The sequence below is a fragment of the Schistocerca piceifrons genome, chromosome 4, assembly GCF_021461385.2.
Source record: "Schistocerca piceifrons isolate TAMUIC-IGC-003096 chromosome 4, iqSchPice1.1, whole genome shotgun sequence".
Taxonomy (NCBI): Eukaryota; Metazoa; Arthropoda; class Insecta; order Orthoptera; family Acrididae; genus Schistocerca; species Schistocerca piceifrons.
This window is the reverse complement of record NC_060141.1, coordinates 325,188,506-325,202,016: the sequence shown is the minus strand read 5'-3', so window position 1 is coordinate 325,202,016 and position 13,511 is coordinate 325,188,506. Positions and strand designations below refer to the sequence as shown.

Sequence of the window (13,511 nt, the reverse complement as noted above, 5' to 3'; positions counted from 1 at the left end):
GTGAGGCACAGGATATGCGACGCCGGCAAGTGGGGCGTCTGCGAGCCCTCAGCCCGGCGGGGGCGACGAAGAGCGCTGCGAGGAGAAGCGAGGGCGGTCCCGTTACAGCGGCTGTGGCTGCGCCAGCTCTCTGTGTCACTGAATCACCCGGTCACTCCGCCGCACCGCGTCGACTCGGGCATCCGGCTGGGTCCCGGGCTGGGAACTCCGAGCACTCGCTCCTCGCTCCTTTCATTGTACGCCTGCTCCGGAATGGGCGGCTTTGTTCTCACCGCGTGGGCTTTACAAAAACACTGTCTTATTTGTCCCCGTTATGAGTATTCAGCAGGATTCTTTCTGTTCTATTGCGAATTAACCCTCCTAGTACCACTGGGGTCAATTTGACCCCACAAACACACTGAAAATATGTGTCTCCCTTGTTTTCAAAATTATTATTTCCAAAACGGATGACTGTCTCCCGCTGGGTCAACCATATCCAAAGATGTTTTGATCATTTTTATACCGGATGGTTGTAATTAAAGTGCAGCTTCCCACGGAGGTCCAGAGTGGACTGTAATTATCGTATGGCAGCGAAATTTAGCAGATATATTAATGCAGAACTGAATTACTCTGGACAAAAATGGTTCCAATTTTGGCACGCCGCTGTGGCTGAGCGGTTCTAGGCGCTTCAGTTCGGAACCGCGCTGCTGCTAAGGTCGCAGGTTCGAATCCTGCCTCAGGCATGGATGTGTGTGATGTCCTTAGGTTAGTTAGGTTTAAGTAGTTCTAAGTCTAGGGGACTGATGACCTCAGATGTCCCATAGTGCTTAGAGCCATTTGAACCATTTTTAGTTCCAATTTTGGCCACCAGCTGCATATCTGGGGCGGCACAGCATCTCCTCAACGTCTCCGATGGTCCTGTTGAACAGACTGTGCATGCGACGTTTAATAATATCAACATTATGCCATTCCCACTTGCTTATGCGTGGCATGCTGCCCAACTGATCAGTATTAAGGAAATCGGATTTTTTTTTTTTCGTCCGTCTCAGTTGCATTGGTGTAAAATTCAGCTGTTGTGGTTACCGGTTTCGTGCTGGAGCGCCCATTTTCAGGCTGCACACGTTGCTGTTAACGACAGTTATTCATACAATGCGGCACCAAAAGGCACAGCAGAGTACACATTGGGCAACATGTACCCTCCCTGATATTAGACTATCCGACCATTGCTACTGACTGACACAAAGTGAGGATACTTCTTGCCCACTGTATACTTTGCAGTGCCTTTTGGCGCCATATTGTATGAATAACTGCAGTTAAAGGCAAAGTGTGTAGTTTGAAAATGGTGTGTTAGCCCGAAACCGGTAACCACCACAGCTGAATTTTATATCAGTGCAACGGAGTCGGACGAAATAAATAGAAAAATATATCCAAGTTTCCCATTCTGACTTTTCTAACGTTTTCTGCCCACGTCCCATTTCTAATCCATTACACATGAAAACATTTCTATACATCTTCCTTTCATCCCCAGCGCCAGATTTGCACCTGGCGGCATAATTTGGAACTAATTGTTTCCAGCGTAAATCAGGCCGATATTAACACATTAGAATATCTACCAAGTTTCCCCGTCATGCGATGATTACTGCCCGCTCTGGACCTCTATGAGTAGCTGCACTTTAATTATAACTACTTGGTATTTACAACACAATAAAATTTATTCAAGCACTGAGGAACACTAGGGTCAACACGACCCCAATCTAATTTTTCTTCTCCTGAATGGTACATTTGTGAAAACAGAATGATGACTATTATGTTGAACAACTGGAGTATGTTTTTATGTTTGTTCATTAAAACGGTGCCAGTATGCTCCGAGTAAATTACATGAAGTCTTTCTGGCCCCTATGGTACTCAGTGAAACAAAAAGATTCGGATACATGAAGGATTAAGTGTGTAAATGAGTCTTTTTTCCAACACACACGAGCACCCACATGAGAGGTCGTAACGACCGTTTCGTACAGATTCGGACTACGAGAGGGTGACGAATCAGATGGCTGTAATCACAGAAGGATGCCATGCATAGTTACTGAGCTGTTAAATTTGATAGACAATAGATAATTTTCACGACAATTCTGAAGCAATCAGTGTCTTGCCAATGTAGAGAACTACTCAGGGAAAGGATCTGCATGTTTTAAGCTTTCTAGAAGCCAAGTTAGGAACATAATCCCAAGATGACGGATATATTGAAAAGGTAGACTTCAACCGTTACATTCAAACTTGGTTCACAGTATCGGTCGGCGGGGAGAGACGCTGTTTATCGCTGGATTGCCCGTTTGGCCTCCTGGTTGATATTGTAGAACTATTTTTACTCTGCAGTAGTAGCACTAATGTTAACCACCAGATTAGCCGACAGTGCTAATGCGCTGCTTTCTAGACTCGGGTAGGCGAGCCGGCCCCGGATCGAATCCGCCCGGCTGATTAACGTCGGGGGCCAGTGTGCCGTCCAGCCTGGATGTGGTTTTAGGCGGTTTTCCACATCCCACTAGGTGAATAACGGGATGGCCCCCACGTCCCGCCTCAGTTACACGACTTGGAGACGTTTGAAACACGTTCGCACTATTTCATAGTCTACACTAGACGCAGACAGCTGGGGCACACTGATTCCATCCCAGGGGGTATGGGGTGGCAGCAAGAAGAGCATCTGGCCACCCTTTACATTAACCATGCCAAATCCGATTGTAACAATGCCGACCCTGCGAAAACTGTGGGACAAGGCACAAGTAAAAAAAGAAGAAGAGGTAGTAGCACTAGTGTGTTGTGCCCTAGGTGATAAAACTGCAAGGCACATGCTCCAGAGACCCACTCTGAAGGATCTCGTGATAGTTATCAGGCGTTCCAGTTTATATGAAGATCGGCATTCAAGTCCGAAGCCATCTTAGCCGCATCATTTTCTGAACATCATTACGTTGAAGCCAGACGTGTCCAGTAAATACGCAGTAGAATCCGCTAGGATTGCAAGCCTGGGGGCATCACACACTCGTTTCCAGACGTGCGGGCGGTCCGCCATCTACTGTACAGTGCACTGATAGTAAGTAACGTGTTCATACACTCGTTTCCTCGTCTAGCTATCTCTCAAGTCTCACAGATTATGTGTGTATTTTCCCTTGATTATTATTCTCTTAACACTAAGTGTATTTTCTGGAAAGCCTCATTATTTACTTACATAACTCATATATGAGTTTTCCGTAGATAGGTTGCTGGGGCCATTTGTAATCTGGAATTGTGGATTCTTGGCTATTCGCAGTTTGTGAAAGCTGTCTTGCATTTTACATTGTTTTTGACAGCAATGCACTGATAATTATAATCACGGTGCAACTAACACGCATGTTTTCGTTTTCTAGTTGCGATAACGGTCAAGGTGACTGTCAGTTTTACAAGAAAGTTCTGATTTTGCTTTGAAATTACAGGAACAAGTAGCCGAGCTGCAGGTACATTTTCATCAATAGTACTCAATCTTTCCTGTATTTCATCTTGTCACGAAGAGTGATCACACAGAAAGATAATTCTCTCAAAGAATTCACAGGCCTAGACCTTCTCCAACATTTACCACCACAGCACAGATGCTACAAGTGATTGTATCAAAATGAAAATTCGCTTGGGGAAAACTGTAAAGGTATGAGACAGAAATGCTGGCCATTACTTCCCTTCCCGAGGTGAGGTTAAAAAGTACTACTGAACCACACATAAGAGGTGAAAGTACACGAAACCGTCCAAGCTTTGAAATTATTAGTTGCTTCCTCTAGAAGGAAATAGGGATAATTTAGGCAGGTTAAAAAGGAAGAGCAGTAGTGGACGTGCAGCTGTAGGGTGTCTTGTTGTTGTGTCACATATCGCTACGGAGCAACATTTCGAAATCAAGGTTGTGAAAGACATTCTCGGGAATATTTTGATGAAGAGAAAAGTGTGAGCAAATTTTGTCCCGCACACCTTGACTCCCGCCTGTCGCGACTTGATATGAAATGCAAAATGCCGAAATTTCTTTTCTGGAAAAAAGAAGCTTCATGCTATCAATACGAACCTTCCATAAAATGACAACGTGCAGAAATTCACATAACCGGCATTCAAGCCAGTGTGGCGCACGAGTTAATAATTTCAGATACGGACTTTTCTGACAGTTTCCACACGATTGTGTGCTTTGTACTCCATCGGAGGGAGACAATGTAGAACACCTGAAGCACTAAAATCCTTTACCTTAACTTGTCGCCAATTTTTATTAATCCAGCCTCGAAACTTTTTGTTCTGATTTTTGTGTAGACTCACTTTATGCCCACCTTTCGCAAAAGTTGTAATGTAGTCAGTTGATGTATATTTTAAAATTAAAAAAAAAGAATATTTTCTGTTATAATGAAATGTCTACCAGATTCTGTAAATGTTTCAAATTTTCCAGTAAACTTAACCTAAAAATTTAACTCTTAGTAGTAAATGTCACTTTCCACAATAACTGAACGTGAACCCACAGTCACTGTCAGTATTACGAAATTCTTGAAGTCGGCGACAGCGGAGTTCAGGCGGTCGCTCAACCGATCAGTGCGCTGTTACGCGAGAAAGCCGATCAGTGCGCTGTCAAGCGAGACGGATCTCAGCCTGCTTGGGGAACACCGCTGCTATGACGTTTCCCGAGAGTTCAGCGCACTGTGAGTACGAACCGACTAAAAAAACTTCAGCAAACAACGAGAAAGAAGGAATCTGGGTACATTACCAATAAGTATAGTCCAGAATACACCTGGCAGGTTTCCAGTAACCATTGTATTAAATCAGTTTTATCTATTTATCTACAAGTCATTATCAAAACTTTGGATACTGTTTTATGATGATTAGTTAGCGGTCTAACGCACTGCTTTCCGGGGGGGGGGGGGGGGGGGGGGGGGGAGACGTAAGGTCCCCGGCACGAATCCGCCCGGCGGATTAGTGTCGAGGTCCGGTGTGCCGGCCAGTCTGTGGATGGTTTTTAAAGCGGTTTTCCGTCTGCCTCGGCGAATGCGGGCTGGTTCCACTTATTCCGCTTCGGATACACTATTTCAGCTATTGCTGCGCAAACACTGTCTTCACGTACGCGTATAACATAATTACTCTACCACGCAAACATTGAGGTTACACTCGTCTGGTGTGAGACGTTCCCGAGGGGGGGGGGGGGGGGGGGGGGGGTCGTCCACTGGGGGCCGAACCGCACAGTAATCCTGGGTTCGGTGGGGTGAGTGGACTGCTGTAGCCTGTTGTGGGGTTGTGTACCACTGAGAGTTGCGGCGGGGCTGAAGCCTCTCCGTCAGTTCTACGTCCCCAGTTCAATACAGTATAATGATTAGTTAATTTTTAGTGCAGCACTATGATGTATGGAAAATGAAACTTTTATAACATATTTTAAACACTTCTCTGAATATATCAGCCAGAATATCTAGAGGTTATGTAGTAACTGTCATATGACTGTTCCGTAGCTGTAAACACCTATCATCTACAGGAATCATTCAGTTTTAAAAAACTATACATAGATGTAATTTTTTAAAAAATCGCTTTAGTTTCGTAGTACTTTTACGAGAGCACTACAAGTTGGCATAAAATTTAGTTTTTAGCATTGAGGGCGTCAAATCACAAACATAGTGTGTCCTCAGTGTCTTTATGACGAAAGAACGACAAAAATATAAGATAGTAACCGGTGGTCGCTCAGTGTGATAAAGACAGTCACTTTACTCGGATTACGGTACGGCCATTTGACAACTAGTTTACACTGATAGTCAGTATTAGTGAACTAATAAAGATACATGCTTAAAAACTAATTGATTTTCTGTTGAAGATTGCCTCAGTTTTTCATATTTGTTTGCGTGGTACGAAAACTGGATGCACTGTCCTTCACCACTCTCAGAACCGGCCCAGGAATCATTCTTGTTATGGGAAAAGAACCCGTGTCTTACTGGTTGATACCAAGGTTATAAATGCGCGCTCCCAGTTTTGATGACAAGAAGTGTGCTGAAGTCAGTGGTGCTATTTGAAAGGAGTACACTATATGCAAGTGTCTGTTTCACTCTCGCGACTTCCCCTTCAGCAAGCAAAACACTTCACTGTACATCCACACATTACAATCTTCTACATAAAACAGATAAATTAAAACAATGTACACAAGACATACGATCAATTTAGGAACACTATCTGACCCAAAATATCCGGACATCCCTATGTAATGCAGAACTGAGCACAAGATGTCACGAGACGAACACATCATTGTAAAATGAGGCGGGTAGAATATTGTGTTGCCTGTACAGAAGCAGTAACAGCAGAATGGGACGATGAGAAGAGTTCAGTGACATCGAACATCGACTAGGCATTGGATATCATCTGAGTAACATATCCATAGGAACATTTCAACTCGTGTAAAGCCGTCCAGTAAACCCTTGGTGATGTGATTTGTGAATTGTAAATACGATGGAACAACCACAGCGAAAAGAAAGCAAGCAGACTTCGTGTCGTGACGGACAGGAACGAAGAGTGGCTGTAGAAAAAAAAAGCATGAAATCAGCGTAAGGGATCACTCGGGAGTTCCAAAGTGCTACAACAAATCCGGTTAGCACAATGAATGTGCGAAAGAAGTTAAAAAGAATGGGATACAGGGACCGAGTAGCTCCTCATAAGCCACACATTTCTATAGACAGTGCTTAGCGACATTAGATTGGTAGAAAGAGCGACGCAACGGATAGTAGATGACTGGAAACAAGCGACTTCGAGTGAATCATACTATATCAACTTCATAGAGGAGGAATGCCTGGTGAATGCCTGCTATTGTGTGCAGTGCTAACAGTAAAGTACGGAGGAGGTAAGTGGTGTTAGGTTTGGTGCTGTTTTCGTAGTTAGCGCGTGGTTCACGTATTGGGTTTGAGAAAAGGTTAAATGCGGAAAGATATGAACACATTTTACAGCATTGCACACGCGTGCAGTAGAACAACAGTTAGCTGACGATAGTTGTGTGTATCAGCATCACAATACACTCTGTCATTCAGACGATAGTTGTGTGTATCAGCATCAAAATACACCTTGTCATTCAGACGATAGTTGTGCGTATCAGCATCGCAATACATCCTGTCATTCAGACGATAGTTGTGTGTATCAGTATCACAATACACCCTGTCATTCAGAAGTTCGACACGCAAGTCGCCGAAGTGGCGTCGACTCAAAAGACTTGCACCATCGACCGGTCTACCCACATTTCATTTCATTCAGCAGTATCTGTGAGGCAATGGTTTGTGGACAACAACATTCCTCAAATGTATTGACCTGCCGAGAGTGCCGACCTAAAACCAATGGAACACCTTTGGAACGAGTTATAACGTCGACTTCTTTCCAGACCCCAGTATCTATCTTCACTAATGTCTCTGGTTTCGCCTCTTGAGGAAGAACGGGATTATATTTCTCCGCAGACTTCCAGGCACCTCTTTGAAAGTGTCCCCTAGCATAGTTAAAGCCGTCATAAAGACGAAGGGTGGACATGTCCATTAATAGATCTTCAGGGATTTTTGATCTGGTAGTGTACGTGCATACATTCTCCGATCCAAAAATAACTCGAACTATTTTTTACAAGTCATCCCAAACCTAAAAATTGGCTACCTCATCAATGATATTCTCGGTAACCGATATTTCCAAGTACTAATACGCAACAAAATGGGTTTACGGATGAAGCTAAACAATGAGCTACCACCAAGTTCTGTCGTGGCCTCTCTCCTATTCAGTTTGTACGTTTCAGGTATGCCTGGAACCAGATCAAGAAAGTTTGGGTACGCTGACGATTGGGCACTCATGACGAGGCATAGAGTTCTTGAGGTTACCGAGTCCGTATTGACCAATGATCTAATGATCTAAAAACTATTGGTGAATGTTTCCGCAAACGGAGGGTGCAGCCAAGTGCTTCTTAGACAGAAGTGTCAACGAATCACGTAAGCAACAAGATGACCAATAAAGAGCTCATGGTCCACCTCGAAGAAAGATTACTGAGGTATAACAGAAACCCAAAATATCTAGGAGTCACACTAAATAGGACACTCAGTTACGAACAGCATCTATCAAGAACAATAACGAAACACGAAATAACATCCTCTAGGAACTCTGTGGCACATCATGGGGATCAACTGCATCAGCACTTCGTACTTCAGCTCTAGGAATGGGTTACTATGTTACATAACATTGTTCACCAGCCTGTATGAATAGAGCCCACACTCAACATGCTGGTATACTACTCAACCATACCGTGCGTCTTATAACCGGCACCATCAGACCCACATCTGGTTTCTGGCTACTCATACTTACGAGGAGAACGCGGCAAGTACCATAATCCGACTTCCCAGAAACTTCGCTCAGTGGAAGAGTGGTCAAATTAGGCGAACACGTGTCTCGAGTTATTTGTAGATACTCGACCGCTTCTGAAAAAACGACAGCCAAAGGTTTCGATGTCTTTTTCCTAGTACATTGTGGGCCTGTACCGCACAGTATCCTCAGGTGAAATAATGGCGCCTTCTAAAAAATTTTTGCCCCGTGTTCGAAGCCCAATTACTACTTTTATTTTTGTTTTTCATTTATATAGCCATGGCTGTAGACGATAACTACACGAATGTTTTCCATTGTATATTGATATAACGTTGTTCTTGTTCGTCCACTAATTGTATGTCAGATTAATGAATTAAAAAGAATGATAAAATTATTTGAAATTCTTTACAGTGGAATTCCTGTAATGAATCTTGATTCACAATCAGTTGCAAGCCCCACTTTTCGGAAGAGAGGTCCGTTTACATCGCGATATTATTGCCAATGCTCGAAATCTTCATCAGTGTTAACGACATTTCTTTGCCAACTGATATTCATGAGAAGAAATGTCACTGTGGTAAACCTCCCTTACCGCGACGCTCGTGGTGTTCGGAATATCTGTATTTCGAATGTTTCAACGATCGGTATCATCTAATGGAATGCACCAAATCTTTCTGAAGAATAAACGTATGAAAAAATATAAGAATTGATGTTAGAATTAAATATCAGAATAGGAGAATTTATAAAGACTGTAGCCTCTCAACACACCATACATACATACATATAAATGTGACACTTATTGTGAAATCAAGTTGTAATTTTACAATTAATATAACGGCCTTCTATCCCCTAATTTGATGAGAAATATTCATGTGGTAACCTTCTATGGACATTGGTAGATGAGTGAAAACAATAAAAATAAAATAAATAACATCAATAATCGGGTTTCGAAGACGGGACGCAAAATTAAGAAGCCGCGACACTAACCACTGACTCACCATTTCGTCTGAAGACTTCGCCCGGTAAAAGTCATATAAAGTACCTCGAAACTACCTCAAAAACTTTGACCGTCGCTCTTTTTTTTTTTTTTTTTTTTTTTTTTTTTTCAAAAACAGTGGAGTATCGACGAGTAAGACGACACACGTGTTGGCTTATTTTGACACTCCTCTTCCATTGAGCGAAGTTCCCGGGAAATCGGGTGATTGCTATGTTCTCCTCGTTAGGCACATGCCAACTCCAATTATGCGGCGAGAAAGTGCACATCTACGGGACTACAAGAAGCTATGGAAAATCCTGACTTCCCTGTTCGCGCAGACTTTCCAGGCGTCAGCTAAGGTAGGCTTAGTTCTCGTCACCTGTCCCTGGAAACCCCAAGAAAGTTAGTTGGAAACGGCTTTAAAACTGATGACTGCTGGAGACACACATGGCAAATTAATGCTACAAGGGAATAACTGCAGATGCCACGCATATCGACCGAGCCACCTGGATTTGAATTTGCGTGCAATTAACCGATTAAGAATCAACAAGGGAACGTGTGCCGACTCTATGCACAAGTTTAAGAAAATAACTCTCCAAGTTGTGACTGTAGTGCTGAAACAGACTCTTCGTCATGTAATTCAAGAATGTTCTCAGAGTTATAAGTGTTCTGCGAATGTTATAACTCAACTCATTTCATACTTCACACATTTCGCTCGATTAACAGCGTAACAATAGCGGCTTGATGTGGGGACCACCAACGTTGTTAGAGACATTGTACCTACGAAATATGTTCTGGTGCACAGTCTCCATTCCACCTAGTGTTTCTTTAATATCTAGTGCAGCGGCCAGAACTCGTGCTAGCAGCTCTCCCTCCGTCTCTACAGGAGTCTCGTAAATTAAACTTTGCATACGACTCCACAAATACTCCAGAAGTAGTCCATATTAGTTAAATATGGCGGTCACGCGGTTGGGCCAACTCGGCCTATCTTTCACCATATCGTCTGTTGAGATGTCTCCGAACCGCACGTAAGAAGTCAGGTGGTGCTCCATCATGCTGAAACCAAATTTCCTGGCGGACATTCAGGAGCGTAGCTTCAAGTCATCCTGTCTATCCCATTATACACCAGGACAAGCAACTCAGACTTTCCGCTTTCCCTCAGCAGATGTGGACGCGTTACACATCTGAACTGAAACGTCGTAGAATGGATACGGTAGGTTTCCGGGCATGGGTTCCTATTAAAATGTTATGTACTCATTTCGCTCTGCAATTCCTAGAATTCTGTAACTAGAATTTCCGAACACCATTTATATTAGTAAGCGGCTACCTCGGAACTGCTACCAGTTGCAGGTCGCCTACCCCTTTCCACCCAAGCCCACACGATCATGTGGTTTTGGTTTTAATCTTGCCGAGGCTCAACACATCACTTTTCAGCGACACGCCAGGCTGCAACGATTGTGCAGGTTCCCCGCTTGCATTTGGCGCCTGTGTTGTTTCATATGGTGACCACCAGAGCGCAACAGATAATTTCAAGCATCAACGGGAAGACAAAGCCATGCATCCCTGAGGTAAATACAATATATATTCCTACGTATCGTTAGTTTTGGGCAAGTCTTACATTATTTGAGACTGAAATCGTTCCATTTAATGCATATAAGATGTCTAAACAAATGCATGAAAGTCAGTTGGATTTTATACATGTTTGTATTTTGAGTAGCACGATCGCGCTAGTGATTTTTTGAACGTACTATGACCATGAGAATTTTTTCAGTATTTTTATGTGATTCTACAGGTGTCCTGTAGATTGTACAGAAATTGGTGCATTTCAGATAAAGGCTTGAAAGATTTTCTGTTCGCTGGAAGGGACTACTTAATGGCTTCTAGAACAACAAAAATTTGGTTTTCAATATTTCGTTTGATTATTGACCGAATTTAAAAATTTAAAACGATCGTATGTTAAAAATTTAACACATTAGGACGAATATTAGAATCAGAAGTTGTGTAAATATCTTAAAATAGCTTAACTCAAAGCATCCGAATTCCCGTGCTATGTCTATCCAGGATTTGAGAATAGAGCACTTAACGACTTCCAACAAAGTTTACAAATTATTTTAGACTATTACAAAACTTTTCCTCGGTGACACACCCCACAAAATATGAAAGGATAAATGTTTATCGCTTCTTACTTATTCGCTATTCATGTAGTGAAACTTTAGCGTCAGGTATGACGTTTCAATTTATTATTTCTTTACCCTATTCGTAACACAGTTTTCTGAAGACATCCATGTGTACCACTGCATTCCCTGCAAAATTATAACATTTTACGTCATGTAGTTCAGGAAATATGAGGTCTTAGACAGTTAAATGCGTGATAAACTTGCCTTTGCTTCAAATAGAGTGCAAATTACCCTGACTATATTCATTCAGTGTTTCAGAATGAGAGCATTTCCTACAACCTCATGTATAATTTGAAACCTTTACTAATCTTTTCCTCGCTTATCTGTTTAACATCAAACATTTAACAGATTCTCATTTGTAAGGTATTCAGACGTTTGAAGATTTTTTTGCATGGGCGTTCAATTTTTTAAAGACTCGGGGTTGTACTGGTGTTCTAAGATTCTACAACAAATGGATATCAAGGATAATAGACGGTATTTTTGGGGATCACTTCTGCTACTTTACTTGTAAATAGTTGTGACCTGCGCTTACTTCCAGTTATTTGGCACGGTTTTTTTCCGTGGGTTCAACGGTGGATTATGGTTAAAAGATGGGCTAACTCAGGGTTCAAATGGCTCTGAGCACTATGGGACTTAACATCTGAGGTCATCAGTCCCCTAGAACTTAAAACTACTTAAACCTAACTAACCTAAGGACATCACACACATCCATGCCCGAGGCAGGATCCGAACCTGCGACCGTAGCAGTCTCGCGGTTCCGGACTGCAGCGCCTAGAACCGCACGGCCACCACGGCCGGCGATGGGCTAACTCAACTGCGATAGAAACTAATTGGGACTCCATGGGGTACTGGCACTTAATTTCAGTTCTTTATCAACACAATTTACGCTAATAACGTATGTGCATTATTCATATTCGCGGTGGTGCGAGATGTATTGTGGGACAGTACTTGTGTGTTATTCTTGGAAAATAACATTTGGAAAAGAAGAGCAGCAGATCTGGTTTGCTCTCCTACCCTACATATCAGTTGCTGTCTCGTCCGTGCGTGCTTAGCCACTAACTTTGGTGCCACTATTTTGTGAAAGATCTTTCGATAATATTCTGCTGCGGTATTCATTGAAGGCTTTCCGCGTTGCCCTCTTGACAGCCAAATGCGTTCATCTAGTGAGTCTATAGCCCTATCCTTTGTTTTGTACATATTATGCATTAGTCTCTGTTTCTTTAGAAGTTTCTGTACAGTGGCTTTACACCATGGAGGTCCTTCCTATCATGAACTGTTCCACTAGGTATGTGTCTATTAATATATCTATTATACGCATGGTTTACTACGCTAACCTTGAGCTGGGGTTCTTCTACATGCTCCTCTCTAGAGCTAAATGTTTTGAGTTCGTTATTGAGATAAGACACTGCTGCCTCTTTACATAGTTTGCTGAACATCTAAATCTTCAACTTCTTTCAGTTACCATTTGTGTTTTGGTAGCCATTGTTGTTACAGCAGCCTCATGGCTGCTGATACCAGTTTCATTATAGACATCCTCAAACAGATAGTTTGTCGTCTGTTAGTTACAGAAAATACCCATCACCGTGTACTTTACAGCAGCTTATGGACTGTTATATATATGTCAGTCCTTAGTAAGTGTACATCAAACCGCGCGCGCGCGTCTCTCTCTCTCTCTCTCTCTCTGTGTGTGTGTGTGTGTGTGTGTGTGTGTGTGTGTGTGTGTTTGGAGTGGAACGCTCTCACTCTTAGGTGAGACGTTCAACTCTGTGCATGATGTGTTTGTACATGTTGCAGATGTGGGGTGGCTCATAGCTTCATGACAAGCTACCCTCTCACGCCTTGCGCCCTGCAGGCATTGATGAGCAGCAGAGGCCTTTCCCCATCTTTGGAAAAAAAAGTCCGGAATCAGTTTCACCTTGCTGGGATGCTGCGACATACTGCAGGAGATCCGCGTGCTTCTGGAATTTGTGTGCCGGATGCAGAAAGCAGGACATGGAGCTCTCGCTGCGTACTACTTACTGTTCGCTGTCGACCTCTGCGCTATT

General features: G+C 42.9%; 1 protein-coding gene across 1 annotated transcript in view; it reads left to right on the top strand.

Annotated features, from left to right (window-relative positions):
* Positions 1–13,511, top strand: part of LOC124795290 (balbiani ring protein 3-like) — a 259,410-nt gene that overhangs the window by 34,056 nt on the left and 211,843 nt on the right. The gene's annotated exons all lie outside the window — the stretch shown is intronic.